This window comes from Gopherus flavomarginatus, chromosome 2 (genome assembly GCF_025201925.1).
Source record: "Gopherus flavomarginatus isolate rGopFla2 chromosome 2, rGopFla2.mat.asm, whole genome shotgun sequence".
Taxonomy (NCBI): Eukaryota; Metazoa; Chordata; order Testudines; family Testudinidae; genus Gopherus; species Gopherus flavomarginatus.
The window spans coordinates 126,536,808-126,564,265 of NC_066618.1; the positions used below are offsets into that span (position 1 = coordinate 126,536,808).

Below are 27,458 nucleotides of genomic sequence, written 5' to 3' on the forward strand. Positions count from 1 at the left end.
AGTACTCAAGGTAACCGGTCGCACGACAGCATCACAGCGACATGTGGAGGAATTGCTCCATGTGATAGAGGTTAAATGCCCTTGGTACCCCGAGAAAGGAACTCTCGAGGTTTCTGACTGGCAAAATGTGGGCGAACGGCTCCTAAGGGAGCCTCGAGCGCCCATCCGACACATCTTGCTGTGGCAACATTGTGCAGAGGCAATCGGGCGTTTGCGAAAGGAGGCGCCCCCGCTTGCCTCTCCCACCCCTACCCCACCTCCCTCATATGTCACGGAGGTTGACACCCCAAGTCCTGCACTCAGGGCGACACCCCCTAGTCTAGCCCCCTCTGAGTCCTTGCTGTCGTCGCCCTCCCCCTTTTGCCCCCTCCGGCTCCGAGCGCAGTACAGGCTGCTTTCGGCCCCAGATGGCTGTGAAAGAAAAAATATAGACAGAGGCGGAGCAAAAGGAAATACAAGTTACAGAACTGACATTACGTTTGCAAAGCTTAACTGTCCAGTAAGATCCAACAGTGTGCCTTTGTGACCCTGGAGTCGGTGTGGCTTGGTGACACCAAAGAAGCCACAGGCAGCCGACCTGGACTGGAATCTCTGAAAGAGACGCCGCAGGAGATTCCAGGGTGTAACAGAACAGCCCTCCCAAGAGCAGAAGCATGTTGGAAATTCTGGACAAGCTGTATACAGGATAATCTCCCTTCCACCTCTCCCCCTCCTCTGAACATTATACACAGAAGTGGCCAGTCTGGACGTACCTGTGTAAGTATGAAAGGAGCTTCGGGCTTGGGGCATTAATATTTTCCTGAGTGCTGTGGGAGCGTTCCCAACACTCTCCATTGTTGTTTTATTATTTTATTAATGAAGCTTTAAAATTCAGTCATATGGTGTGTTTTCTTTATCTTCCCCCAGCGATCCTGTAGTGTCAGCCTGATCACCTGACACGAGGGATAGATTGGTAACAGAAATTTGTCACAGTTTAGTGAGCAATTAAGAAGGGGGGAGCACTGCAGAATTTACACCATCTATTTGTTTTACCCTTGTTATTTTGTGTTTGCTTTGCTTGGTACTGTTGGTGCTATATGTTGAGAATTGCATGAGTAAAAGTATGCCTTAATAGGATAAGAAAATGCTATTTGGTTTTGGTTCTGTTCTGTTTAACCGGTTACTGTTGTTTTTCTGCTCTGTATACATTTGGGTGTTAGGAGTGTGGGCGGAACTGAACCTCTCGTTCGTAATTCCTTGGAGTGGAAGCCATGAGTGCGAGGAAGCTCTGAGGTTGAATTGAGATCCTTCTGTCCCGTCCCCTGTAGCGGACAGTGTATAGAAGTGGGAAAGTCTGACTTAGACTGTACTTCCCTCTGCGCTCTGTGTAATTTCTTTTTTCTGTTTAAGTGTCAGCAGACAGATGGGTGGGTCTCTAGGTAAACCCTCTAAAGCGGTTTGGATTATATGTTAAGTAAATGGCCTTTACCTGGTGTTCAAAAAGGAATGTCAAGAGGAAATTAAATAGTTAAACGCCAATGGACTATGCGTTTTTGTCCAGGTGGCAAGCCTCATGAAGGAGGACTCGGGTAGTCTTGTGAGTAAGAAGGTTTAAGGGAAAAGACCAGGAGGGGTGGGGGCTAGTTAAGAAGCCCACCCTCCTAGCTAAACTGGTAGTGGAACAAGTTGGTGCCCATGGAAGGGACGGTTCAGCAAGAAAAGCAGGATCGGGCCCAGGCAGACAGGCAACAGAGAGAGAGATTGGAAAGCGGGTTGGAAAACTTTAAGGGTGTAGTGGAAGGAAGGAGTCAGTAAGTGTAAGCGTGGGGATTTCAAATACCCAGGACTTACTTGGCATGGTGATTTAAGTTGATAAAAGTGTCTGTTGGGAGACGAGCAAGTGATTTAAGGGAGAGTGAGAAGTTAACTCTGTAGTTGCTGGAGGAAACAGCAGTTGAACTTTGTAAAAATGCTAAAGAAAAAAGTTCTTGGTGTCTGCGAAATGTTTGTAAATAAATTTAGGCAAAGAAATTATTGGATTGCTATTATTTGGTTTGGCTATAAACAATTTAGTTAAATTAGCTGAAGAATGTATACAGTGTTATGTAATTGAAAACCTGGGCTGCTTATGAAACAAATGTAAGAAAATATGGGGTAATTCCTCTGTTTTTGCCTGAAGTCAACAAGGGTATTTGTATATTTCAAGCGATGATTGTCTGCCCAGAAGTGGTGGGTAGACCTCTGTTTTTTTTGTCTTTCAGATAATCAGAGAAAACTGATGCCAGCTGAACAGCATTCAACGTATCATGCATTTACTGGCACAACAGGAATTATGTTTTGTGTTCTATGTCCTGTCTTGTGGTGTTTGTCTCGTGGCCAAAATTGTTGTGTTTAATATTTTTATAGGATAGTCTAGTTAAAATTAAATAGAAGGGTTAAATGCAGATACTTGTTTTATTCAACTTTGGAATACAAGGTGTTTGGATAAATCAGGAGAATGTGATACACTAAAGTCTGATGCATTTGCTTAAGTAAGAAAAAGAAGCTTCATTGGCCAAATTGTTAATTAAAGAAATTGTTGTTATAATTTGCATGCCACCGGTCTTTGAAAGCAAAGACATGAAAAGTTAACCCACTCCCCATATTGTACATGGGATCTTTCTGGCTACCTCAAATTTCTAGCCAGAGGGCTGGGGATGGTGGAAGGCTATTGGACTAGAGGTTGAATTGAATGAACTCCTCAAAGTGGGTGTGCTTGTTCTAGCTCGTTGCTCCAAAGTTCTGTAATAAGGTTATTTTAGTAAAAGAGTATGTGTGACATATATTAAATAATAAGACTAATGTACTGTATAATGGCAATGTTTACGTGTTCGTTGTTGGGAAAAGGTGTATAGGTGAAAAGTGAAAGTTTCCTTTGCAGGTTAAAGGAAGCCAAAAAGGGAGAAGACAAAAAAGAACAGAATGAGTTAACTGAAAAGAAAAAAGTAGCTAGGAGACTGTAGATAAGACACTGTCTCCATTCAAGGACACTGCTCACAGCTAAGACTTGGCTGATAACCAAGGGAAGGGGGGTGGGGCTTGAATGTGCCCAAGCAGCTATGAGATCTGCAAAACACTGCCAGGCACTAATGACATGTGTTAAGTTTCTTTTCTCACGGGTAAAGAAGCGCTACCCAAAGACCGAATCAGCCCTTGCCTTCCCGGATGCCCTTCAACTAGCCCTGGCAGGCTTTGTGGGCTCCCTGTCCTATCATATTCAGAAAGATCCTCGCCTGCATGCCATTTGTCACATTCCCACTGTATTTCGTAATCTTTGCCAGCAAACCCCCATAATTGATGCGCTTACAGTATTTACAAATTGCTGCCTTCTGCTCCCGTTGGGGCGTTGTGCACACCTTTGGCATCCCCTATAATTCACAGGGCCAAGCTATCGTTGAGCGTGCGGACCGTACCCTCAAAACAGCTCTCCTCCAACAAAAAACAAAAGGGGGAATCCCGCCCACGCTGCCCGACAAGGAGGTGTGGTTAGCACATGTTCTTTATACAATCAATCATTTAAATCTTGTTTTTGATGGTGCCCATTATATCTCCCGTTTACAGAAACACTTTAGGTGCAAGGAAGAACTCCCCACCCCTAAAGTAACGTATAGACAACTCCCTGGAACCACGTGGAGTGCCCCAGTCCCCTTGATTACCTGGGGGCGGGGGTACGCAGCCGTTAACATACCTAAGGGGCCTGTGTGGGTCCCAGCCCGTTACATCCGTCCGTGGAAAGAGGACCCCACAGGCGGCCCACAGCATGGCGTGGCACCAGGGTCTTAACAATCCCATTCCTGATTTCAATCAGTTATTAACAACAACAGTTACGCTGTCTCAAGAACGGCGCCGCAGTACTCCCAATGCACCAGTGACGTGGGTACAAACAAAGTCCCTCCCACAGCAAGCTGAGCGTCTGCTGGAACAGCAAGAAAAGGAGAAAACCCCAGAGAATTTGTTAACTGCTTTTATTGCTTGCCTAAATGCTAATTCTTGTGTGATGTTATGTATAATGCCTTGGCCACCTCCTTGGTTGGCATACCTGGCTTAATAATTAGTAATAGTAAAAATCTTAATTGGTTAGCTTGCTCAGCGGTTAAAGCTCTTAATGCCACGTCTATTGCAGTGGCATTGCTTAATGAGGAGCAAACAGAGCTGCGCCATGGAATTTTGCAAAATAGAGCTGCCATTGATTATCTTCTTTTGTTACATGACTATGGTTGTGAAAAAATTAATGATATGTGTTGTTTTAATATTTCTGATCACTCCCATGCTATTAATAATCAAATAGCTTTAATTAAAAATCTTACTGCTCAAATTCAAATTCACAATGACCCATTCTCCTCCTGGTGGGACTGGCTATCTAGCTGGCTACCAGGATGGGGTTGGTTACATCAGGTAATAACCTATGGAGGACTTTGCCTTTTATTCCTCATACTCACCTGCTGTGGCGTTCAGTGTATTCCCTCCTTAATTTCATTGTGCACCCAAGGGTGCCCTTGGGCAAGAAAAAACCTGCCCTTCCCTTCTAAAAAGTAAAGGGGGAGATGTAGGGATTGATCCTGGCTGGCAAACCACCAGATAGTTAATCCCTGCAACCCCCCGTTACCCCCCCCTGATCTTAAGACCAGGCAAGTACAGCACTACATGCCTGAGTAGAATGAAAAACATAGCACGTCACGCTTGCAAGCAGCGGGTGAAAAGCAGGGAGATAAGGAAGATCCTCCGCCAGTAAGAAACAAGTAAACAAGGCTGTGATTTATGCTGATTCATGCTGACAATGTAACTAGAAAGAATAAAAGGGCTGCCACGCCGGCTGACGGGGCGCCTTCCTGAGCAAACAAGCTGTCTGTGTCTGGTTCCTTCCCGCACCCCAGCCTGAAATTCAAGTTACAGCAAACAGAGGTAAAATTACTTCCAGCAAAATACACATTCACAAGTTAAGAAAACAAACATAAGACTAATCCACCTTTTCTAGCTAGTACTTACTATTTTGAACATGAGAGACTGTTTCAGAAAGATTGGGGAAACCTGGGGTGTACATCTGGTTCCTCTTAACCCCAAGAGCGAACAACAAACAAAACAAACAGCACAAACAAAGACTTCCCTCCACAGAGATTTGAAAGTATCTTGTCCCCCAATTGGTCCTCTGATCAGGTGTCAGCCAGGTTCACTGAGCTTCTTAACCCTTTACAGGTAAAAGAGACATTTACCCTTAACTATCTGTTTATGGCAGCAATGCAGCTGTGAAAAAGGCTAATGCATTCCTAAGAAGCATCAGATGAGGTATTTCCAATAAAGGCAGGGAAGTGTTAGTACTATTATACAAGGCAGCGGTGAGACCTCATCTCGCGTACTGTGTGCAATTCTGGTCTTCCATATTTAAGAAAGATTAATTTAAATTGGACCAGGTGCCTTATGAGAGGAGACTTAAAGAGCTTGGCTTGTTTAGCCTAACCAAATGAAGGTTGAGGGGAGATATGATTGCTTTCTATAAATACAGAGGGATAAATATCAGGAAGAGAGAGGAGTTATTTAAATTATTTAAACCAATGTGAACACAACAACATACGGATATGAACTGACCATGAACAAGTTTAGGCTTGAAATCAGACGAAGGTTTCTAATCATCAGAGTAGTGAAGTTCTGGAAAACCTTCCAAGGGCAGCAGTGGGGGCAAAAAAGCCAACTTGTGTTAAGAGTGAGCTTGATAAATGTATGGAGGGGATGCGATGATGAGACTGCCTACAGTGGCATGTAGCCAATATGTGATTACTAGCAGGCAAATATCTCCAACAGCCAGTGATGGGACACTAGATGGGGAGGGCTCTGAGTTACTACAGAGAATTCTTTCCCAGGTATCTGACTGGTGGGTCTTGCCCACATGCTCAGGGTCTGATTACCATACTTGGGGTTGGGAAGGAATTTCCCCCTGGGTCAGATTGGAAAAGACCCTGGGTTGGGGGGTTGCCTTCCTCTGCAGCATGTGGTATGAATCACTTGTAGGTATAAACTAGTATAAATAGTGGATTCTCTGTAACTTGACATCTTTAAATCATGATCTGAGGACTTCAAGTAATTCAGCCAGAGATTATGGGTCTTTTACAGGAGTGGCTGGGGAAGGTTCTGTTGCATGCAATGTGCAGGAAGTCAGACTAGATGATCATGATGATTCCTTCTTGTCTAGAAGTCTATGAGCACCTCACTTCATTTGGGAAAGCAATCACCATAGTTTTTGTCCTTTGATATTTCACAATGGTTCATTTGGTTTCAATGGACTTTCTTATGTGCAGGACCAGCACTTTACACTAACTAATGCTTGTTTCCTGTTGCGAGATAAACAATTACAGAGATTAAAAATGCAAACACTCAATATAATTTTAATATTATGGCCTACAGATGTTATAAGTGAGATCAATACTTGTAGCATCCTACAAGCATTTCATCAAGTCTAAACACTGAACACATTCTTATCAGCTTAACATCTATATTAACAGTGTCTACACACAGGTTAGCCAGACTGGTTTCTAGCTATGCATTTGTCAGGGTTCAGTGAGACCTGGGGCCTTGGCTTGAGCTGGCACCTGTTCCGTCAGCATCACAGATGAAATGGAGCTAAATGCTTCCTTCCAAACCATTGACTCTAATGAAGATCCCAAATACCATCCTCATTTCAATCTAAGGGATCTCCTAGTTAGAATTTAGATTGACATTCATGGTTTTACATAAAATAGATATTAGAAATATCATTATAGAATATTGTCTTATAAATCTATCAAAAGGAGTATGCAAAAATATAATCCAGTCAGCTAGAAAAGTGGATTTTGAAAAATTAGAAATTTGTAAAAACAAAAACCAGGAACACTGGAGTATCTTGAAATAAGTGACCAAGACCCAAATTCAGCAAAGTACTTAACTCCCGACTAAGAGTAACCACTGATCAAGGTGTTATGTGTGGAACTCAAAACAAGCATTAAGGTTTGTACAAGTGGGTCTTTGCAGAAAAGGGGTCTTAATAGTTCTACAATTGCTTCAGGCTGTGAGATAATGAGTCTTTGTCATCACTTCAGTTTAAAAGGGAGACTATCAATTTGAAATATAGTCTGTTTTTAAAACTGATTCCGATGTAGTTTCTAGCTATTACCCTGCCCCTAAGGCCTTCTGCCAATATTTTGATTTTAAAACTCATTCTCCTATTTTTATTAACAATTTTCTCTCACCTTTGTTGAGTGAAAGACCCACACAAAACGTTGAAATGACTGACTGAATAGGGAAACCAGAGAAATACAGGAAGCTGTCAAATGCACAAGGTAGACAAACTGCAAAAATAAAGAAAAATATACTTTCTCTAATCTTTCAGTTAAAGTAATTTTATAGTTATTTGTAAAAATACTTAGGACAAATTATCATGGGTAGTCATTTTCAGCTGGGTAAAATATTACTAGATTAATATAAGATCATTCTGCACACTTGGCACAACTGTGAATGTTGTACTAGATGATCAAGAATCAGGCCCTACAACTGTGACCTATTTTCCTCAATTTCACATGTTCCTAATCTTATATATTTAGAATATTAATATTACACTTAAGAACATAAGAATACTGGGTCTGACCAAAGGTCTAGCCCAGTATCCTGTCTTCCGACAGTGGCCAGTGCCAGGTGCCCCAGAGGGAATGAACAGAACAGGTACATCCCCTGTCACTCATTCACAGCTTCTGGCAAACAGAGGCTAGGGACACCATTCCATAGCCATTGATGGACCTATCCTCCACGAATTTATCTAGTTCTTTTTTGAACTCTGTTATGGTCTTGGCCTTCACAACATCCTCTGGCAAGAAGTTCCACAGGTTGTGTGTTGTATGAAGAAATATTTCCTTTTATTTGTTTTAAACCTGGTGCCTATTAATTTCATTTGGTAACCCCTAATTCTTGTGGTTATGAGACGTAGTAAACAACACTTCCTTATCTACTTTCTCTACACCAGTTATGATTTTAGAGACCTCAATCACATCTCCCCTTAGGAATCTCTTTTCCAAGCTGAAAAGTCCCAGTCTTATTAATCTCTCCTCATACAGAAGCCATTCCATACCCCTAATTATTTTTATTGCCCTTTTCTGAACCTTCTCCAATTCCGATATATCTTTTTTGAGATGGGGCAATCACATCTGCACACAGTATTCAAGATGTGGGTGTACCATGGATTTATACAGAAGCAACATGATATTTTCTGTCCTATTATCTATCCCTTGCTTAATTATTCCCAGCATTCTGTTCACTTTTTTGACTGCCGCTGCACATTGAGTGGATGTTTTCAGAGAACTGTCCACAATGACTCCAAGATCTCTTTCTTGAGTGGTAACAGTTAACTTAGACTTATAATTTTATATGTATAGTTGGGATTATGCTTTCCAATCTGCATTACTTTGCATTTATCAACATGAAATTTCATCTTCCATTTTGTTGCCCAGTCATTCAGTTTTGAGAGGTCCTTTTGTAGCTCTTTGCAGTCTGCCTGGGTCTTAACTATCTTTGTCATGTATCTGAGGGATAGCCATGTTAGTCTGGGTCTGTAAAAAGTGCCAAAGAGTCCTGTGGCACCTTACAGACTAACAGAAGTATTGGAGCATAAGCTTTCATGGGTGAATGCATGAGTTTGATGAAGTGGGTATTCACCCATGAAAGCTTATGCTCCAATACTTCATTTAGTCTATAAGATGCCACAGGACTCTTTGTCACTTTTAACTATCTTTGGTAATTTTGTATCATCTGCAAATTTTGCCACCTCACTGTTTACCCCTTTTTCCAGATCATTTATGAATATGTTGAATAGGACTGGTGGTCCAAGAAGAGACACCTGTGGGACACGAGTATTTACCAATCTCCATTCTGAAAACTTACAATTTATACCCACTCTTTGTTTCCTATCTTTTAACCAGTTACCAATCCATGAGAGAACCTTCACTGTTATCCCGTGGCAGCTTACTTACTTATCTTACTTACTTATCCTGTGGCAGCTTACTTACTTACTCCTTCACATCTTCAGCTGTGAAGACAGATGCAAAGAATTCATTTAGTTTCTCTGCAAACTAGATTGTAGATTAAAAAATAAAATAAGCCGTAAGCTGTTTCAAATACAAGTGACTTTGCAATGACTTTTACAGGCCATTTGAGACTTATCAGAAGAAGTCATATCATAGAATCATAGAACTGGAAGGGACCTCGAGGCTAGTCCAGTGCCCTGCACTCATGGCAGGACTAAGTATTTGATATGGTCAAGCACTCCACCCACCAGACAGTATAAGCAAGGTAAGCCCTTCCTTACTCTAAATGTGGGATAATGGAGTTGTTCTTATTTTACCAAAACCAGTGGCCACTCCTCAGATGAAAAATGAAAGAGAGTGAAGGGAGAAATTGAGGGTAAAGGCTTTTCCAGCGAGGTAGTTTCTAAAGAGTATAAGAATAAATTTTACTTTAATTTGTTATTGTTTTAATCTGGGTATAATCTTGATTCAAAGCTAGAAAGTGTTGCTTAGGGACCCTGGAGGGTTTTTTAGTGTGGAATTATCTACATCCAGGCTGAATAAACACAATGCTACATGGAAAGGCCAAAAATTAGACCCTGATCCCCCCGAAATGGGTGTTTGCAAATAGATACTTGTGCCCATGCCTTCAATAGGATACTATATCATTCAGCGGTCCCTGGGATCCACCTATGTGAATCTGATTGTAGGATTAGGGTCTTAAGTAGTCAGCATTAAATGGTGATAAATCCTAAACACCACTGAAAGGACTAAGAAATTGCACACATTTTTCCAGTTGCAAATTCAATTAGTGTAAAGACTGGCTATGGGTTAGTAGGGTGGAGCTAGCTGCCACACTTTCTCTATTTGTTGGTGGTTGTGTGGGAGGTTGTGTTTGGCATACATTTTTGTTTTTCTTATTATTCTATGTAGGCATACTTGGGAAATGAGGGGGTTGGGCTTTTTGATATAATATTCTATTTTTCATATAACTTTTAAAAGCTTAATCAGCCATATTTTATTTTTATATTTTCATGTCCAAAAGATTATCATAGTGAATGCTTGTCCATATAAGGGAATAAATATTTTATATCACTTATTGCTTATCTGTGAGAAAGTACTCAATTATTAGGAAGAGCTGTTTGAACATCTTTTGATAAAGATAAAGGCAATGTTGGGGAAATTGAGACTGAAATTCTAATTCAAATTACACAGAGTATTCTCACAAGGGTTATTTTTATAATCCCTCTTTATATCTTATGTACAGTTTTATAAAAATGTACCAGCTAACCCAAATGCTGCTATTGAAAAGACTAAAAAATACCTTATCGCAGCAGAGCTCTACCATATTTTTTCTTTATATTCAAAAGAAATGAACATCATAAACTCAGCACATTTGTTTTTAGAAAATTAAGACACTAACTGCTATACATCAAGATATTTTAAAAGAAAAAATCATACATGTGTATGTTAGAATCTATTTTCAATCAATTTTAGAATCCTAAGTACAATTCTACTTCAAAAACATAATTTTAATATGTTTTAACCCATGTTTTTCTATAGAACTGCCCTGCAGAATCAGTAATTTTGTTTATCTCTTGCAGAGAGGTGCATTCTAGCTATAGCATACTGACATGGCAGCATCCCACTAGCCCTGCAATTTAAAACGTGGGTGTGCTTTGGATGGTGCAATTTCTGCATCAGTTTTTCAGCAATGTGTATCATGGTCATTTTTCAAAGCAACAGCTCCACCATTTGTTGACTGAGAACAATGCATTCTGGTTTCACAAGGGGCTGATAAACTGCAGTTTAAACGGCTTCCAAAAATATGAAAAAAACAGAGTGTGGAGGTTGCGTCCATATGTTTTGTGGGGCTGTTTTAAAATTAACATTACTGCTGTAGAACTGTTTAATGCCACACCACATCACAATGTTGTAACATGAAGCCACATTTTGACAATCATGGGGTAAGGAAGGGGAACATGGCACTAACACTTGTCTGCTGCTAAGCAGACATCACAAGCATAAGTATAGGATTTCCTAGGGACCACTGTCACCTTCCAGCACCAGGCAAACACAACACAAATGCACACACACATGTACACTCAAAGCCAGCCCAACTCTGGGGAGAATGCTACTACATTTTGTAGGTAGTGACAACATGGGCACAAGCAGTACATCACAGGACAATAGTGTGCTGCCCTATTCATGCAATGGGGGAGGGATGGGAATCACCTAGGTAATTGCTGGTGCTGTGAAATTTTGAAATACATGAAAAGAGCAAAAAGGAAGAAAGTGAATATTTCTAGTCTCCGGCAATTTCTTTTCATTTATCCATTCATCTTTCACTGAAACATATGCAAATTGCATTACTCATAGACTCATAGACTCATAGACTCTAGGACTGGAAGGGACCTCAAGAGGTCATCGAGTCCAGTCCCCTGCCCTCATGGCAGGACCAAATACTGTCTAGACCATCCCTAATAGACATTTATCTAACCTACTCTTAAATATCTCCAGAGATGGAGATTCCACAACTTCCCTAGGCAATTTATTCCAGTGTTTAACTACCTTGACAGTTAGGAACTTTTTCCTAATGACCAACCTAAATCTCCCTTGCTGCAGTTTAAGCCCATTGCTTTTTGTTCTATCATTGGAGGCTAAGGTGAACAAGTTTTCTCCCTCCTCCTGATGACACCCTTTTAGATACCTGAAAACTGCTATCATGTCCCCTCTCAGTCTTCTCTTTTCCAAACTAAACAAACCCAATTCCTTCAGCTTTCCTTCATAGGTCATGTTTTCAAGACCTTTAATCATTCTTGTTGCTCTTCTCTGGACCCACATCTTTCTTGAAATGCTGTGCCCAGAACTGGACACAATACTCCAGTTGAGGCCTAACGAGCACAGAGTAAAGCGGAAGAATGACTTCTCGTGTCTTGTTTACAACACACCTGTTAATGCATCCCAGAATCATGTTTGCTTTTTTTGCAACAGTATCACACTGTTGACTCATATTAAGCTTGTGGTCCACTATGACCCCTAGATCTCTTTCTGCCATACTCCTTCTTAGACAGTCTCTTCCCATTCTGTATGTGTGAAACTGATTGTTCCTTCCTAAGTGGAGCACTTTGCATTTATCTTTATTGAACTTCATCCTGTTTATCACAGACCATTTCTCCAATTTGTCCAGATCATTTTGAATTTTGACCCTGTCCTCCAAAGCAGTTGCAATCCCTCTCAGTTTGGTATCGTCCGCAAACTTAATAAGCGTACTTTCTATGCCAACATCTAAATCGTTGATGAAGATATTGAACAGAACCGCTCCCAAAACAGACCCCTGCGGAACCCCATTTGTTATACCTTTCCAGCAGGATTGGGAGCCATTAACAACTACTCTCTGAGTATGGTTATCCAGCTAGTTATGCACCCACCTTATAGTAGCCCCATCTAAATTGTACTTTCCTAGTTTATCTATAAGAATATCATGCGAGACTGTATCAAATGCCTTACTAAAGTCTAGGTATATCACATCCACCACTTCTCCCTTATCCACAAGGCTCGTTGTCCTATCAAAGAACTCTATCAGATTAGTTTGACATGATTTGTTCTTTACAAATCCATGCTGGCTATTCCCTATCACCTTACCACCTTCCAAGTGTTTGCAGATGATTTCTTTGATTACCTGCTCCATTATCTTCCCTGGCACAGAAGTTAAACTAACTGGTCTGTAGTTTCCTGGGTTGTTTTTATTTCCCTTTTTATAGATGGGCACTATATTTGCCCCTTCCAGTCTTCTGGAATCTCCCCTGTCTCCCATGATTTCCCAAAGATAATAGCTAGAGGCTCAGATACCTCTTCTATTAACTCCTTGAGTATTCTAGGATGCATTTCATCAGGCCCTGGTGACTTGCAGGCATCTAACTTTTCTAAGTGATTTTTTACTTGCTCTTTCCTTATTTTCTCTTCTAAACCTACCCTCTTCCCGTAAGCATTCACTATACTAGACATTCCTTCAGACTTCTCAGTGAAGACCGAAACAAAGAAGTCATTAAGCATCTCTGCCATTTCCAAATCTCCCGTTACTGTTTCCCCCTCCTCATTGAGCAGTGGGCCTACCCTGTCCTTAGTCTTCCTCTTGCTTCTAATGTATTGATAAAAAGTCTTCTTGTTTCCCTTTATTCCCATAGCTAGTTTGAGTTCATTTTGTGCCTTTGCTTTTCTAATCTTGCCTCTGCATTCCTGTGTTATTTGCCTATATTCATCCTTAGTGATCTGACCTAGTTTCCATTTTTTATATGACGCCTTTTTATTTTGTAGGTCACGCAAGATTTCAAGGGTAAGCCAAGGTGGTCTTTTGCCACACTTTCTATCTTTCCTAACCATCGGAATAACTTGCTTTTGGGCCCTTAATAGCGTCCCTTTGAAAAACTGCCAACTTTCCTCAGTTGTTTTTGTTTTGAAGAAAGCTGAAGATGAGTATATTTCTGAATATTTCTGAACATTCACAAATTATCTTCCATCCTATACATTAATTGTATATTAAATATTATGCTTATTACAAAGACAAACAAGGGGGTGAGGTAATATATTTTATTGGACCAACTTCTGTTGGTGAAAGACACAAGCTTCCCAGCTACAAAGAGCTCTTCCTCAGGTCTTAGGGAAAGCTCATCTCTTTCACAAACAGAGGTTGGTCCAATTAAAGATATTACCTAACTCGCCTTGTCGAGCTAATATCCTGGGACTAATATGGCAACAACACTGCAAATAATGTTTATTATGTGTAATTTTTCACTTAAATTATTATTTGGACTGCGGTACCATCAAAATATCCAAATGAGAATTGGGACCCCATTGTGCTTGGAGCTGTACAAACACGTAGGAAGATATGGTTCCTTGCCCTGGAGAGCTCACAGTGTAATTTAAAACCTGATGCAATAAGTGAGCATAACACATAAAAAAGGGTAGATGGGCAAGACAAAGAGGTTAACAGTAATAAAAAATCACTTCAGCTAGCTTTATACATAACTCAGTGGTTCCAAATCATATAAAAGTTAGTCATTGGTGATTTCCTGTAGGTCTTGAGGAAGAATTTGAAGGAAGAGAGGGTAATGATCTTACAGACTAGTTCAGAGAGATCATTCCATGCATAAAGGATTCCATGCTTTTGGGAGAAGTAGACAAGTAGATAGCTAAGGCTGGTATCACTGATGGAACAGACAAGAATGGAGGACAACCTGATAAGATGAAAAAGCAGATAAGTAGGGAGAAGCAGAATTGTGACGAGCCATAAGAATCTTGAACCTGATGCAGTAAAAAAGATCAGACCAAGGATTCCTGGAGGCAGGTGACAGTGATAAGAAAAGCCAGAAAAGAAAGTCTTAATTAGCTATGTTGTGCATGGAATACTGGGAGGCAATTGTTATGTCAGGGAGGCCAGAGAGGAAAGGGTGGCAACAGTCAAGATGGGAAATGATGAGGGCCTGCCCAAGAGTTCTAGTTGTGTGAACAGAAGGAAACACAACGTATTAAAGATATTAGAGAAGAAGCAGCAAGATTGTAGCACAGACCACGTGTATGAAATAAGAGAGAGAGAGATGAGTCAAAGGAGACAGTCAGGTTGGGGCTGGATGACAAGCAAAATGGTGATGCCATCAACAGTAAAAAAGGAGGAAAGAAGGAAATTACAGAGTTCAGTTTCCATTATTCACCAAGAGATGTCAGGGCAAGCCAAGATGGGTGATTAGATGGAGAGACAAAGTTGCATGGTATGTCTTCAGTGAACACAAAGTTTGAGCCTGATCCTGGAATCCTTACTTAAGTAGTCCCTACTCCAAGCAAGTAACCCCTCTGATCTCAGTCAGACTACTTGGATTAGTTAGTCTGGGGCCTGAGCTTGCTTTGTCTTTCAAATTTAGCATCATATGATCTTGTTTTAAGAACTTAAGTGTCTATACTGATTTCTTAATCAATTGTAGAGCTTAAGTATGCAATATTCTTAAATATATTGCTCTTTCCTGTGCAAAAGAGACAAGGTGTAAAATTCCATAAAATTCTTCAGGTCTATTAACTCTCTCTTCCTAAAGTGCTCCCCTTCCATCCTTCCTTCTGAAAAATTCAAGGGCCAAATAATTTGTTCAGGCACATCTGTGTATAAAGCATAGGTGACTCAGCCAGGTAATAGAAGCCAGCTCTGCAGATATGAGAAGCTAGTAACATGCTGCTCAGAGAAGATCCTTTGCTTCCAGGATGCCTCTGAATAGCAACAACCAAATAGCAGCCCTAGAATATTCAGTTGTCACTCACAGTTTTGGCACATTCATGGACCTAGACACTAGACCTAGACAATAGACCTGTAACAATTTAACAAAAAAGAGAGAAAATGAAGCCTGGTAAATGTGATCCCATATATCAAACTTTTCCGCGTGGCACAATAGTGAAATATATACTATAAAAAATAAACCATTAATCAGCAGCTAGACGACAGAACCCTAAGTAATAGGAAGCATGGTTTTATAAAGGATCAGTCTTGCTTGACAAATATAATTACTTTTTCCTCTTTTGGATAGCTGGACTTATGAGTCATAGGAGTAAAGATGGTAACTGAAACTATGTCTCTACATCAACTAGAGAAGGGAGGCATTACCTAGAAAGAGAACAGAGGAGAAGACCAAGGATGGAGCCCTATAAGATGCCACAGAGAGTAGGAGAGGAATGAAGGATCCACTAAAAGACATACTGAAGGCATGATTAAGGAGGCAGGAGAACAAAGAAAGGACAGTCACAATAACTAAGGGAGAACAAAATTCCAAGAAAGATATGCAATCCGTGGTGTCAAAAGCAGCAGAGAAGTCAAGGAAGATGGAGTTGGAGAGAAACCCTTGGCGTTTGGTCAGGAAAAGGTAGTTAAAATCTTTGGTGCGGTGGAAAGGATGGTGTAGTGGAAAGGATGAAATCTAGACTAGAGTGCTAGACTAGGGACAGTCAAGTGTTGGCTTTTTGAGGATGGGTGAGACCAGAGGATGTTACTGTTTTGAGGAGATCCAGTCAGAAGAGAGTGAAATGCTGAGAAGAAAGGATGGGAGTTAAGGCAAAGAAAGAAAGTAGCTAGGAAGAGATGGGATTGGGTGTCACCATGCCTCAGTGGGTCACAACTGAGAATGCCAGATGAAAGACAAACTGCTGAAAAATAGGGCAGACTCACTCTAAACTGATGGTATTCTACCATAAGATTATACCAAGCCAGTAACAAATGTAAACTTCTGTCTCACCACTAGTTAACAAGAAGTCAGTAATGCAGTCTCCTTAGGCATCCCAGCCCTTATCTTACCACTCATACACTGGATTCTATGATGAGTAGTTATTGAAAACCAATTTCATCACATATAAGGTCCTTCTAATCTCAAGAAATCAGCCACATAGCCAGGTAAATGTATAACTCAGATTCTACCCAATAATCACGCTGCAGCCAATCCTTTACTAACTAAAATCTAAGTTTATTAATAAAGGAAAAGAAGAAGAGAATTAAAATGATTAATAGATCCTGTGCATACAATAATTGAAATGTTCTTATATCAGGTTTCTAGCAGTGATATTTTAGACTGCTGGCTTGTAAAGTCTCTGGTAATTTCCAAAAGATTGGAAGGTCCGCAGTCCATAGTCCAATATGCTTCTTTTAGTTATAAATCCACAGTCCAGAGAATCAGAGCAGGAAAGAGGCAAAATAGAGTCATTTCAGGGGTCTTTTATACCTTTTTCCATGTGCCTGGAAATTTACTGATTCAAAACACAATTCACAGCATCTGTTTGTGGAAAGTTACTGGCACAAGATGGATTCCAGGGTCACATGAGCATATCACATGTTCTTGCATGACTTGCTGACTCACAGGAGGTAGCCATTGGCCCCTTGAAGGCTGAGGCATCAGCAAGAATAGCCATTTGTGCAGAATGAGTTTCTTCTGTGGCCCATTGTGAGAGCTAAGTGTCTTTGATGAGCCATCAACACAAAGCTGTCTAGCCTAGATGTAAATCTTATCTGGTAGGTGTTGCCCAGGAACACAGCACAAACATAAGATGACAGCGCATAACCAATATTCATAACTTCAGACACAAAAATAATACATGCATATAAACAGGATAATCATACTTAGCAAATCATGATTTTTCATAGACACTTTGCATACAGTGCTTTGTACAAGATTTGTTGCAATTGTATAACAGTGGCAATATCACTGATATACATGGTCATATTTATCATACAGCATCACGGGAGGATAGGTGGAGCAGTTACAGAGGGTAGATGAGAAACCTCTGTGTCAGTGACCATCAGAAAAAGAGGGTGTTGCAAGGAGTGGTAAGAAGATTAGCGAAGGGGAGATTGTTCATGGCAGATCTTGTTAATTTTCAAAAATGCAGTGAGCTCTTGCTTGGAGAGCTTGAGAGTGGAGGTACAGATTTTAGAAATGACAGAAGTAACAAAAGTATCTGTGTATGTAGGCATGGGAGTTAATATGTCTGGACAAACAGTGCTGCTAGGCAAGGGATATATAGCAGAACTAACAGTTAAGAGTTGTGGGTTATGGGACTTTCTCCGTGGGACTGAGACAGATAGGAAGCTGGAGTAAAGGAAGCAGATGTTGGGAACTGAAGACCTATCTTTTGCAATAAAAAAGAGGCACAAAAGAGTCAAGACAAGAAGAGAATGAGGTGGAGGGAATCCAGAACTAAGTCAGCAGGGAAAAAATGGAGAATAGTAGAAAAGTCACCAGCATTGACGCATTGGTCATTATTCCTGCTTTCTTGCATTTGTAACCCACTAAACTTTGATTAGAGTATCCACTATCATTCCATTTTATTTCAGGAAGAGTGAGCGGGTTCGGTCTGGTTTGACAGTGGAATTCTCACCTGTGAATAATAACACATAGATAAATATGCGGATTCGGACAGTTATGGATGCCAGTACCCTGAGTTGCTCCAGTTTGGAATAAAGACACTGCAATGTAATAAAGCTGTTTCAACTAAAAAAAATCTGTAGGTTTATAAGTGAACAATTTGAGGGTTAACAAAGACTCCTTATAAATCTAATACAACCTTATCATTACTTCAATACAGAAAATACTATGCAACAACAACAACAAAATTAGTATAAAACATACCAAGTTCTTCTGTACCAGCTGGTACACTGTACACAAATCCAGTGTATTTACAACATACACTACAGATTTGGCATTAATGCCACCACACCACTGAGCTAAACAAGCAGAAAGCACCTAGTTCTTCAAATAGACTGCATCTCTCGCCTTGTGGTTATCATCTTGCTGCAAATAGTAAAAGCAGACCTATGAGTATCAGCCCTTCAGGCAGAGATCTTCACCTCCCCACCAGTATGACTATCTTCCTTTGGCTCTGGCTGAATTAACTGAAGAATTTGGTATCTTTTTTCTTTATAGTTGTAGTGGAATTGGCCCCAGCCCTGGAGTTGCCCTACTGAGCATGCCCCAAGGGTTCACGAATTTTTCCTTTGTTTACTGGCTAGTCCCGGACTAGCTGAAGTCAGTGGACAGCTTCTCCACTCTCCTAACAGGAAAAAAACTGGCTACTGTTTAAAAGGAACAGCCACAAAAGCATTCACTGAAATTCCTCAGGTTATTAGTTACGTTGAATTAGAAGTTGCTTATTGTGGTTAGATGTTGATAGATGTTTGGCTGCATGTGCATGTTCCTTCTGTGTGCTGCCCCAGCCCTACGCAGACAGCTGGCATGGCAGAGCTCGAGTGAACCACCCAATGACCACAAGATCCATTAAGGGATGAAGGCATGCAGCCAGGTTTATTGTCGATGAAGTATGGTACTAGTATCCTGCAGACTCTACCAGACCACTAATACATGTATGCCTGTAACAATGGACCAGCTCAGTGAATGGCAGGACTTTCCATTCCTCCCTAGGCCAGACAAAGATACTGCCTCTGAGATACATCTTTATAGCCCAATATAAACAAGTTAGTATTGCCCCTCTGACATAGTTAGTTACTGCCCTCTGACAATGCTAGTTATCACCTAGCACCTTGTACATGTTGGTTTGATCAAAACATCTCTATTACGTACTGTCATCCTGACCTTATCTTTTAGGAGGGATCAGTGTGTTCCTGTTATCCTTGGGGAATGTTTTTGTATCATCCTTAATACTGGAATGTTCTGGTACCACTTGATATTGCAATGTGTTTGTGTGAGTACTCTGTGCTTAGTACTTCTTAGGAATATTTCTGCAATATCAGCCCTGTTCTTGTCAGAGTCTGTGAGCATGTCTTGCCTCATACCAGGCCTCTGATACAAGGGCTTTGTTACAGGGCAACAACTCACCGGCACAGCACCCCCTGCTGGTTGTACAGGGCATTAGCTTTCCGGCCTCTGGAGCGCCCTCTGCAGGCCAGTGTCTCGCCTGCCACTGGCCCCTGTGTCCCTCTCCGACCCCAGTGCCCTTTTATGTCAGGTTCTGCCCCTGTAGTAATCCACAATCTGGGTCTACCCACCCAGGGGAAACCCCAACCCTCTATCCCCACCTTACCTCAGTGGCTACTGTCAGTCATCATCTAGCCCCCACTCCCTGGGGCAGACTGCAGTCTGTAAACCACTTATAATCATCAAGGGGGGGTTAGACCAGCTGCCTCTTCCTATATCTGAGCTGCCCCCTTGTAGCCGTAGTACCCTGCTCTTACTTCATCCTGCAGCCTGAAGCTTTGCTGGGCTGGAGCTCCCCAGCCCTTCCCCAGCACTGCTCCACCCTAGGTACCCTCCTCAGCTTCCCAGGCAGCCAGGTCCCTCCCTCTCAAAAGGCTAGAGAGGGAGTGTCTCTGTTTAGCTTCTGGCCCCAGCCCTCTTATAAGGGTCAGCTGGCCCCTGATTAAGCTGGCCACAAGCTGTGGTCAGAGACTCACTCGGCTTCTCACAGCTGTTCTCACTCCCTTTCCCTGCAGCAGCCCTCTCCAGGGCTGCTTTTAACCCCTTCGACCCTTTTGATCACCCCGCTACAGGCTTGTATCTCAGGCTCTTTTCCTATTATATTCCCCCACTTTTTGTTTTTTTTATGGGGAGGATGTTTATCCATCGTCCTGGAAAAATGATGACACAGTGGGCTAAACACTGTTATGTGGCCACCTTACTTTTCCATCTGCACATTGATGTTCTTAAGTCTGCACATTCCCTCATACGACTGATAGACAGATTTTATTTTCCAATTGTTTTTAGTCCCTTATAGTGAACCTGGAAATGTTAGGCCCAGGACCATGGCTGAGGCATGGGGTGTAGAGTTATACTTTGATAACCCGTAGGTGAAATGAGGAGGCCTTTATACTTAGTTGGTGATCAGTGAGATGGGCTGTGGTCAGGATTATAATAACATACATACCTGTATATGGGTATATATGTATAGTATGTATGTGTACATATGACACCACCTTATATTCAATCATAACAATATTTTTCCAATATGATGTTGTAGTCTGGCCCTTTTTCTTTGGTGCTGCAGGTAGCAACACACTCCTGTTAGGGCAATTACAGTTACCACCTGTATTATCATTAGTAGTAGGCTGAGTGTTTTGAAATATTGGGATAGGCATTGTTATAGTGTGTCCCACAGAGCTATGTATATGAGAAATAAAACAGAAATGTGGTGCAGTGACATTACAAATGAGGACTCCGTACATAAATTTTCCTGTGTTTAGTTAGTACACAGTACTATCCATTCATGTTATAGGTTACCCTTACTGCTGGTTGTCACCCTCGAGTAAGCTTTGCTGGCCAGAAAACAGGAACTGCTAGCCATTCTGTTCCATTGCTCTATGATACATCAGTAGCTGGTGTAGATCCAGTTGTTTCTTATAGATGCTGTCTTCCAGATAACCTATTGAATGGACAGTAACCAATTTATCAAATATTGCTGTGTCAGCATTTAGTACCCAGACACTGAACAGGATTGTTTTGTTCCTTATTTAGGATGCAGTATCACTGACCCCCTAATGTGACTGGTACTACCAGGGAATTTTTTTACCCAAGTTGTAGTTACTATGTAACTTAATTTTTTTCATCATTTTGTTTTTTCTTGCCTTTATGTTGTTTGCTGTCATTGGCTTGTTGATTTTTACATGTGTCTAGGTAAAACAGTTTAGCAATGTTATGAACATTGTAAATGGTTTACAGAAATAATACAATAATACAGCAATAATACAGTTGCTTTTACCCAGTAGCCAAATTCAAATTAAATGACAGTCTAACCTGGTCCAGCTAGTAGTTTGTAGGTGATTGCCAGCATAATTGTCCAAATACGGTAGACTGAGGTGTAGTTGATCAGTCTCTTATTTTTAAAACACTTCACTTTTCTTGATGTTTGGGGGTTGTTTCACTATATACTAATATCTTCTGATGTTTTTCTGGTGTGATATCTTTTGATGTCTTTGGTCTGTAGGATGCAACCTTAAACAACTAGTTAGTTAACATAATAATGGGTTTTTTGGTTTGTTATACATTTCTTCTTGTTTTCAGTAACCCAAATTTAGTACACAGATTAACTTAGTTTGTTTACAATTTAATGGGGACCAAGTCTTTTATAACACAAACTATACTTTTGCAATTGTTGTATAGACATTATTTTTTACTTGAGCTGCATTACTAATATTTTATACTTAATGTAATACTTAACAGCTAGAATAGAAGCCCACAATCTTCTAAGAGAAGGTGTATTGCTTTCCCCCGCTGAGCACTCTGTTTTAGCCAAAGAGATGGTAACAGAATTTTTACCAAGACTTTTAGAGTTAATTTGCTTGTGATATCAATTCCACTTTTAACTATTTAGAAGCACAACCACTTTAACAACTACTTTTCTTTTATGTTATGTTAAGGGGAAGCATATAACAATTAAATCAAAATAAATTTTAAATGTAAATTCATCTAAACACTTTGAGGATATTACATTTTTATGATAGACTCATAGACTCATAGACTTTAAGGTCAGAAGGGACCAATGTGATCATCTAGTCTGACCTCCTGCACAAAGCAGGCCAAAGAACCCTACCCATCCACTTCTATAAAAAACCCTAACCTATGTCCGAGTTATTGAAGTCCTCAAATAGTGGTTTGAAGACCTCAAGCTGCAGAGAATCCACCAGCAAGTGACCCATGCCCCACGCTGCAGGGGAAGGCGAAAAACCTCCAGGGCCTCTGCCAATCTGCCCTGGAGGAAAATTCCTTCCCGACCCCAAATATGGCGATCAGCTAAACCCTGAGCATGTGGGCAAGACTCACCAGCCAGCAGGAAAGAATTCTCTGCAGTAACTCAGATCCCATCCCATCCAACATCCCATCACCGCCCACATGGCATACTTATCTGCTGATAATCAAAGATCAATTGCCAAAATTGAGCTATCCCATCATACCATCTCTTCCATAAACTTATCAAGCTTAATCTTAAAGTCAGATATGTCTTTTGCCCCCACTACTCCCCTTGGAAGGCTGTTCCAGAACTTCACTCCTCTAACGGTTAGAAACCTTCGTCTAATTTCAAGTCTAAACTTCCTAGTGTCCAGTTTATACCCATTTGTTCTTGTGTCCACATTGGTACTAAGCTTAAATAATTCCTCTCCCTCCCTAATATTAATCCCTCTGATATATTTATAAAGAGCAAGCATATCCCCCCTCAGCCTTCTTTTGGCTAAACTAAACAAGCCAAGCTCTTTGAGTCTCCTTTCATATGACAGGTTTTCCATTCCTCGGATCATCCTAGTAGCCCGTCTCTGAACCTGTTCCAGTTTGAATTCAGCCTTCTTAAACATGGGAGACCAGAACTGCACACAGTATTCCAGGTGAGGTCTCACCAGTGCCTTATATAACGGTACTAACACCTCCTTATCTTTGCTGGAAATACCTCGCCTGATGCATCCTAAAATCGCATTAGCTTTTTTAACAGCCATATCACATTGGCAGCTCATAGTCATCCTGCAATCAACCAATACTTCAAGGTCCTTCTCCTCCTCTGTTACTTCCAACTGATGCGTCCCCAATGTATATTTAAAATTCTTATTATTAATCCCTAAGTGCATGACCTTGCACTTTTCACTATTAAATTTCATCCTATTACTATTACTCCAGTTTACAAGGTCATCCAGATCGTCCTGTATGATATCCCGGTCCTTCTCTGTGTTAGCAATACCCCGTGGCTTTGTGTCATCCGCAAACTTTATTAGCACATTCCCGCTTTTTGTGCCAAGGTCAGTAATAAAAAGGTTAAATAAGATTGGTCCCAAAACCGATCCTTGAGGAACTCCACTAGTAACCTCCTTCCAGCCTGACAGTTCACCCTTCAGCACTACCCGTTGTAGTCTCCCCTTTAACCAGTTCCTTATCCACTTTTTTTGTGTTTGGGAACCAAGGTGTAAACCTGCTGAAAAGGTGGAAACTTGTTGACATTGTTTGGTTAGCTTTATGCATAAATTGTTATTTTTAAACATTTTTGATATGACATTTTTATAACTATATTTAAAAGTGCAAACAAGTTCATAAAAACCAAAACAAGAAATTGACATTTTTTAATATTACTCATCTTAATGTTGAGGTCTTCCCTCCTTTTTTTTTTTTGAATAAAAAATAAAACAAAAATCAAAATAAAAAACAAAACTGTGATTAATAAAAGAGAATTCTTTTTGTTTTCAATTGCATTATTTGTTGAGGCAGAAATATGTGTACATATATTTATAACAGACATATTTGGACATTAAAAATATGGTATTAAAATATTATGATTGTTATACGCCAACTATAATATTAAAATAGTGTAGTATCACATATTTTTAAAAAAAGTATAAAATTGACTTTTGTTGCAACAAAATAAAAATAATAAAAAATAGTCACGTACCACACACAACATACAATATAGGACAACATACATGATATACAGGACAAACTTACAATTAAAAACAAGTGGTGCCAGAATTATATTTATAACTATACAGAATAAGGTAAATAAAAATAAACAATAAAGGGTTAAACTTTTAAATAAACAAGTTATTACCTTATTATTGAAAAAATTTATTAAAATTCATAGATTCATAGACTCTAGGACTGGAAGGGACCTCGAGAGGTCATCGAGTCCAGTCCCCTGCCCTCATGGCAGGACCAAATACTGTCTAGACCATCCCGGATAGACATTTATCTAACCTACTCTTAAATATCTCCAGAGATGGAGATTCCACAACCTCCCTAGGCAATTTATTCCAGTGTTTAACCACTCTGACAGTTAGGAACTTTTTCCTAATGTCCAACCTAAATCTCCCTTGCTGCAGTTTAAGCCCATTGCTTCTTGTTCTATCATCAGAGGCTAAGGTGAACAAGTTTTCTCCCTCCTCCTGATGAGACCCTCTCAGTCTTCTCTTTTCTAAACTAAATAAACCCAATTCTTTCAGCCTTCCTTCATAGGTCATGTTCTCAAGACCTTTAATCATTCTTGCTGCTCTTCTCTGGACCCGCTCCAATTTCTCCACATCTTTCTTGAAATGCGGTGCCCAGAACTGGACGTAAAAATTTGTAGTATTTTCCAAATTTTTTATATTAATTTAGTAACTTAAGGCATTTTCCATTACTTCATATTAACTTTATTTTAAAACTCTGCTATGTGGTAATAAGGAAAGCCCATAATTCAAATATTAGTTTGTGGTTAGTATTAGAAGCAAAGTCTGCATTTCTGTTGCTTGGCAACCATATCTTCAAGAAAGTTAGGAGTAATTCCAGCTGCTGCATTCCTGAAGGGTTAAAATATTTAATTTATTGTATTTATTTAAAGTAAAATTTTTACCTTGTTTTTTCTTTGTTGATTGTTGCTTTGTTCTATTTTCAATTGCTTTCTCTTTTGAGAGTTTCTGTAAATACTATAACTATTAACTTTTAAAACAGAGAGAGAGAGAGATGAAATGAAGAGAGGTGGGGAAAGTGGGGAGGGGTGCAGAGCAACCTAGGAAGGTAGACCTGAGCCAAGGGAGATTAACTCTATAAAGTCATCTTAAGGTACCTGAGGTAAAGTATCTTAAGGTATCTGAGAAAGGATATAAAGGAAAACTTAACCAGTATGTAAAAATATTTAAGAAAGAAGGTTATATTTTTAGCCATGAGCAAAGAGTGTGTCTCCAGGGTTTAAACCAGTTGGGAACCTGTGCAGTTGGGAACCTGCACAGCATCTGGTTTTTATTGTGAAAAGAGAGCGGGAGTCATTACCTGTTCTTGCAAAATCTGAATTTGTTCCCCCAGCATCTGTTGCTTTTGTCTGCATGCCAAATGAATTGTGGGAGTGCCCTTACATGCTTCAATTAACTGTGTTTGGGCAACTTCGTCTGTTAATGCATCAATTCTAGGTGTTAACCCACTCAGTTTTGGTTTTTCACTTTGAAGGGTTTTTTTATACACTCTCCTGCGATTGAGTTGCAGCTCCTTTTTCTTAAGGTGCTTTCTGAACTGTTCTGTTTTTCCCTTCATCTGATTTACTAATTTAGTGAAAGTACTGTTCACTACCTCTCCCTCCTGTGCATTTATTTCTCCCATTCTGACAGGCACCAGTCTAGGTCTCAGCTCAAGTTTTACCGGAACCTGACTTTTAACATATGGTGGTGATTGCAGTGCAGTGGTTGCAATTTCATCTTTTAATTTTGCTAGAGCCACCTTTCTCCATTTCTGTCCCCATTCTTCAGGCACAGGTAGCTACCTGAAGCCTGCTGTTGACCACAAATATTTATAACAGGGGACTGCACTTCTCTTTTTTTTAGGTTTTTTACAGCTTTTTCCAATGTTTTATTCTGTTCCCGTGTTTGTTGTCTCTAGATTGCTTGCTGTCCTGCAAGAAGAGCGGGAGCATTCCAGGGCTCTGGGGCTTCTCCTGCTTCTTTTAACTTTCTTTGGTTCTATTACTTGCCGCACCAAATTTGTGGCATGTTGTTTTAACCATTTAACAGCCATGGTTATAGTTTGCAATAGTCTACATTTCAAGGCTACAGTCTCTGCCCTAGCCTTACAAATTTTATTCCATGTTTCTTCCTCATTCTATGTTTTAAATGCATATGGGCCTCCTTGCTGGCAATCCAGTGGGTGCAAATTTCATTAAAATCTGTGGGAATCTGCAGGGAGTGGATAATGGAGTTCCCTAGCTTGTGATTTTTTGTCATGTTAGATCCCAATTCCTACAGAGGACAGCTCGCTTACTTACCAGATCAGCGATTGTGGATCACCAGTGTGATTAGATGTTAATAGATGTTTGGCTGCATGTGTGTGTTCCCTCTATGTGCCACCCCAGCACTGCGCAGACAGCTGGCATGGCAGACCTCGAGTGAACTGCCCAATGACCACAAGATCTGTTAAGAGATGAAGGCACCCAGCGAGGTTTATTGTCAATGAAGTATGGTACTAGTATCCCACACTCTACTGGACAACTATGTATGCCTGTAACACTGCACCACACAAGCAAACAAAATGTCCTTAAATACAGATAAATGTCAATAAATCTAGGAACAAAGAATGTAGGCCCTACTTACACGATGTAGGACTTTCTCCTGGGAAGCAATGACTCTGAAAAAGATTTGGGGGTAGTGCTGGATAAACAGCTGAACATGTGCTCCGAGTGCAATGCTGTGGCCTGTTGTTAGTGCTGTGGAATGTTGTTGCTGATGCTGCAGAGTTGTTATTGTTGCCAGTGTTGCTGTTCTTGGAGCTCTGATGTCAGCTGCACTAGCTGACAATGCACCATGTTAACTCAGCAAACCTCGATGTTATTCATAAGAAAGACCACAGCATCAGTTCAGTGGTGAAGGCACTCAGCCATCTTTGTTGTCAACAAAACACTTCAGGTTTCACTAATACATGTATACCTGTGACAAGATACCTGCTCAGTCAGCACAACAGGATGCTGTCCCCTTGGTAAGTACAAAGTTGCCTTCCTGTGACTTCTCTCTTTATATATTGATACAAACAAGTTACGTATTGCACTCCAGATGTTGTTAGTTACCACTTTTATACTTGTACCTGCTAATTCAAACAAACTATCCATATCCATTGTCCTGTCATTCTATCCTTATCTTACGAGAGGTTGGTGTGTTTTTGTAGCATCTCCTAGGAAAGTGTTTATATATGTAAGCAGAGTTAGGATGAGCTCTACTCTGACATATGGTGGTGAATTATTGGGAGTGTGGAAAGGAATTTTAGATATTTTCATTGGCACACCCACCCCACCTAGCATAGCCCTCGGCAGCCTGGGATGGTTATTTTGACAGCTCTGGGATCTCCAATTTCTTTGTTATTGGGGCAGGAGGAATAAAGTGTTGTCACTCTGATTATGTGAATGAGGAACTATGAGACTGCTTTATGATAGAGATGTCTCAATATCAATTAAGTAGCA

The 27,458-nt window shown here is 40.5% G+C and overlaps 1 long non-coding RNA gene across 1 annotated transcript; it reads left to right on the forward strand.

The window, feature by feature from the left end:
• Window positions 1–297: 297 nt before the first annotated feature.
• On the forward strand, window positions 298–2,941 carry LOC127043986 (uncharacterized). The gene is made up of 2 exons (XR_007772372.1): window positions 298–756; window positions 2,241–2,941. It is a non-coding gene; the product is annotated as an uncharacterized LOC127043986 (long non-coding RNA).
• The last annotated feature ends 24,517 nt before the right edge of the window (window positions 2,942–27,458 follow it).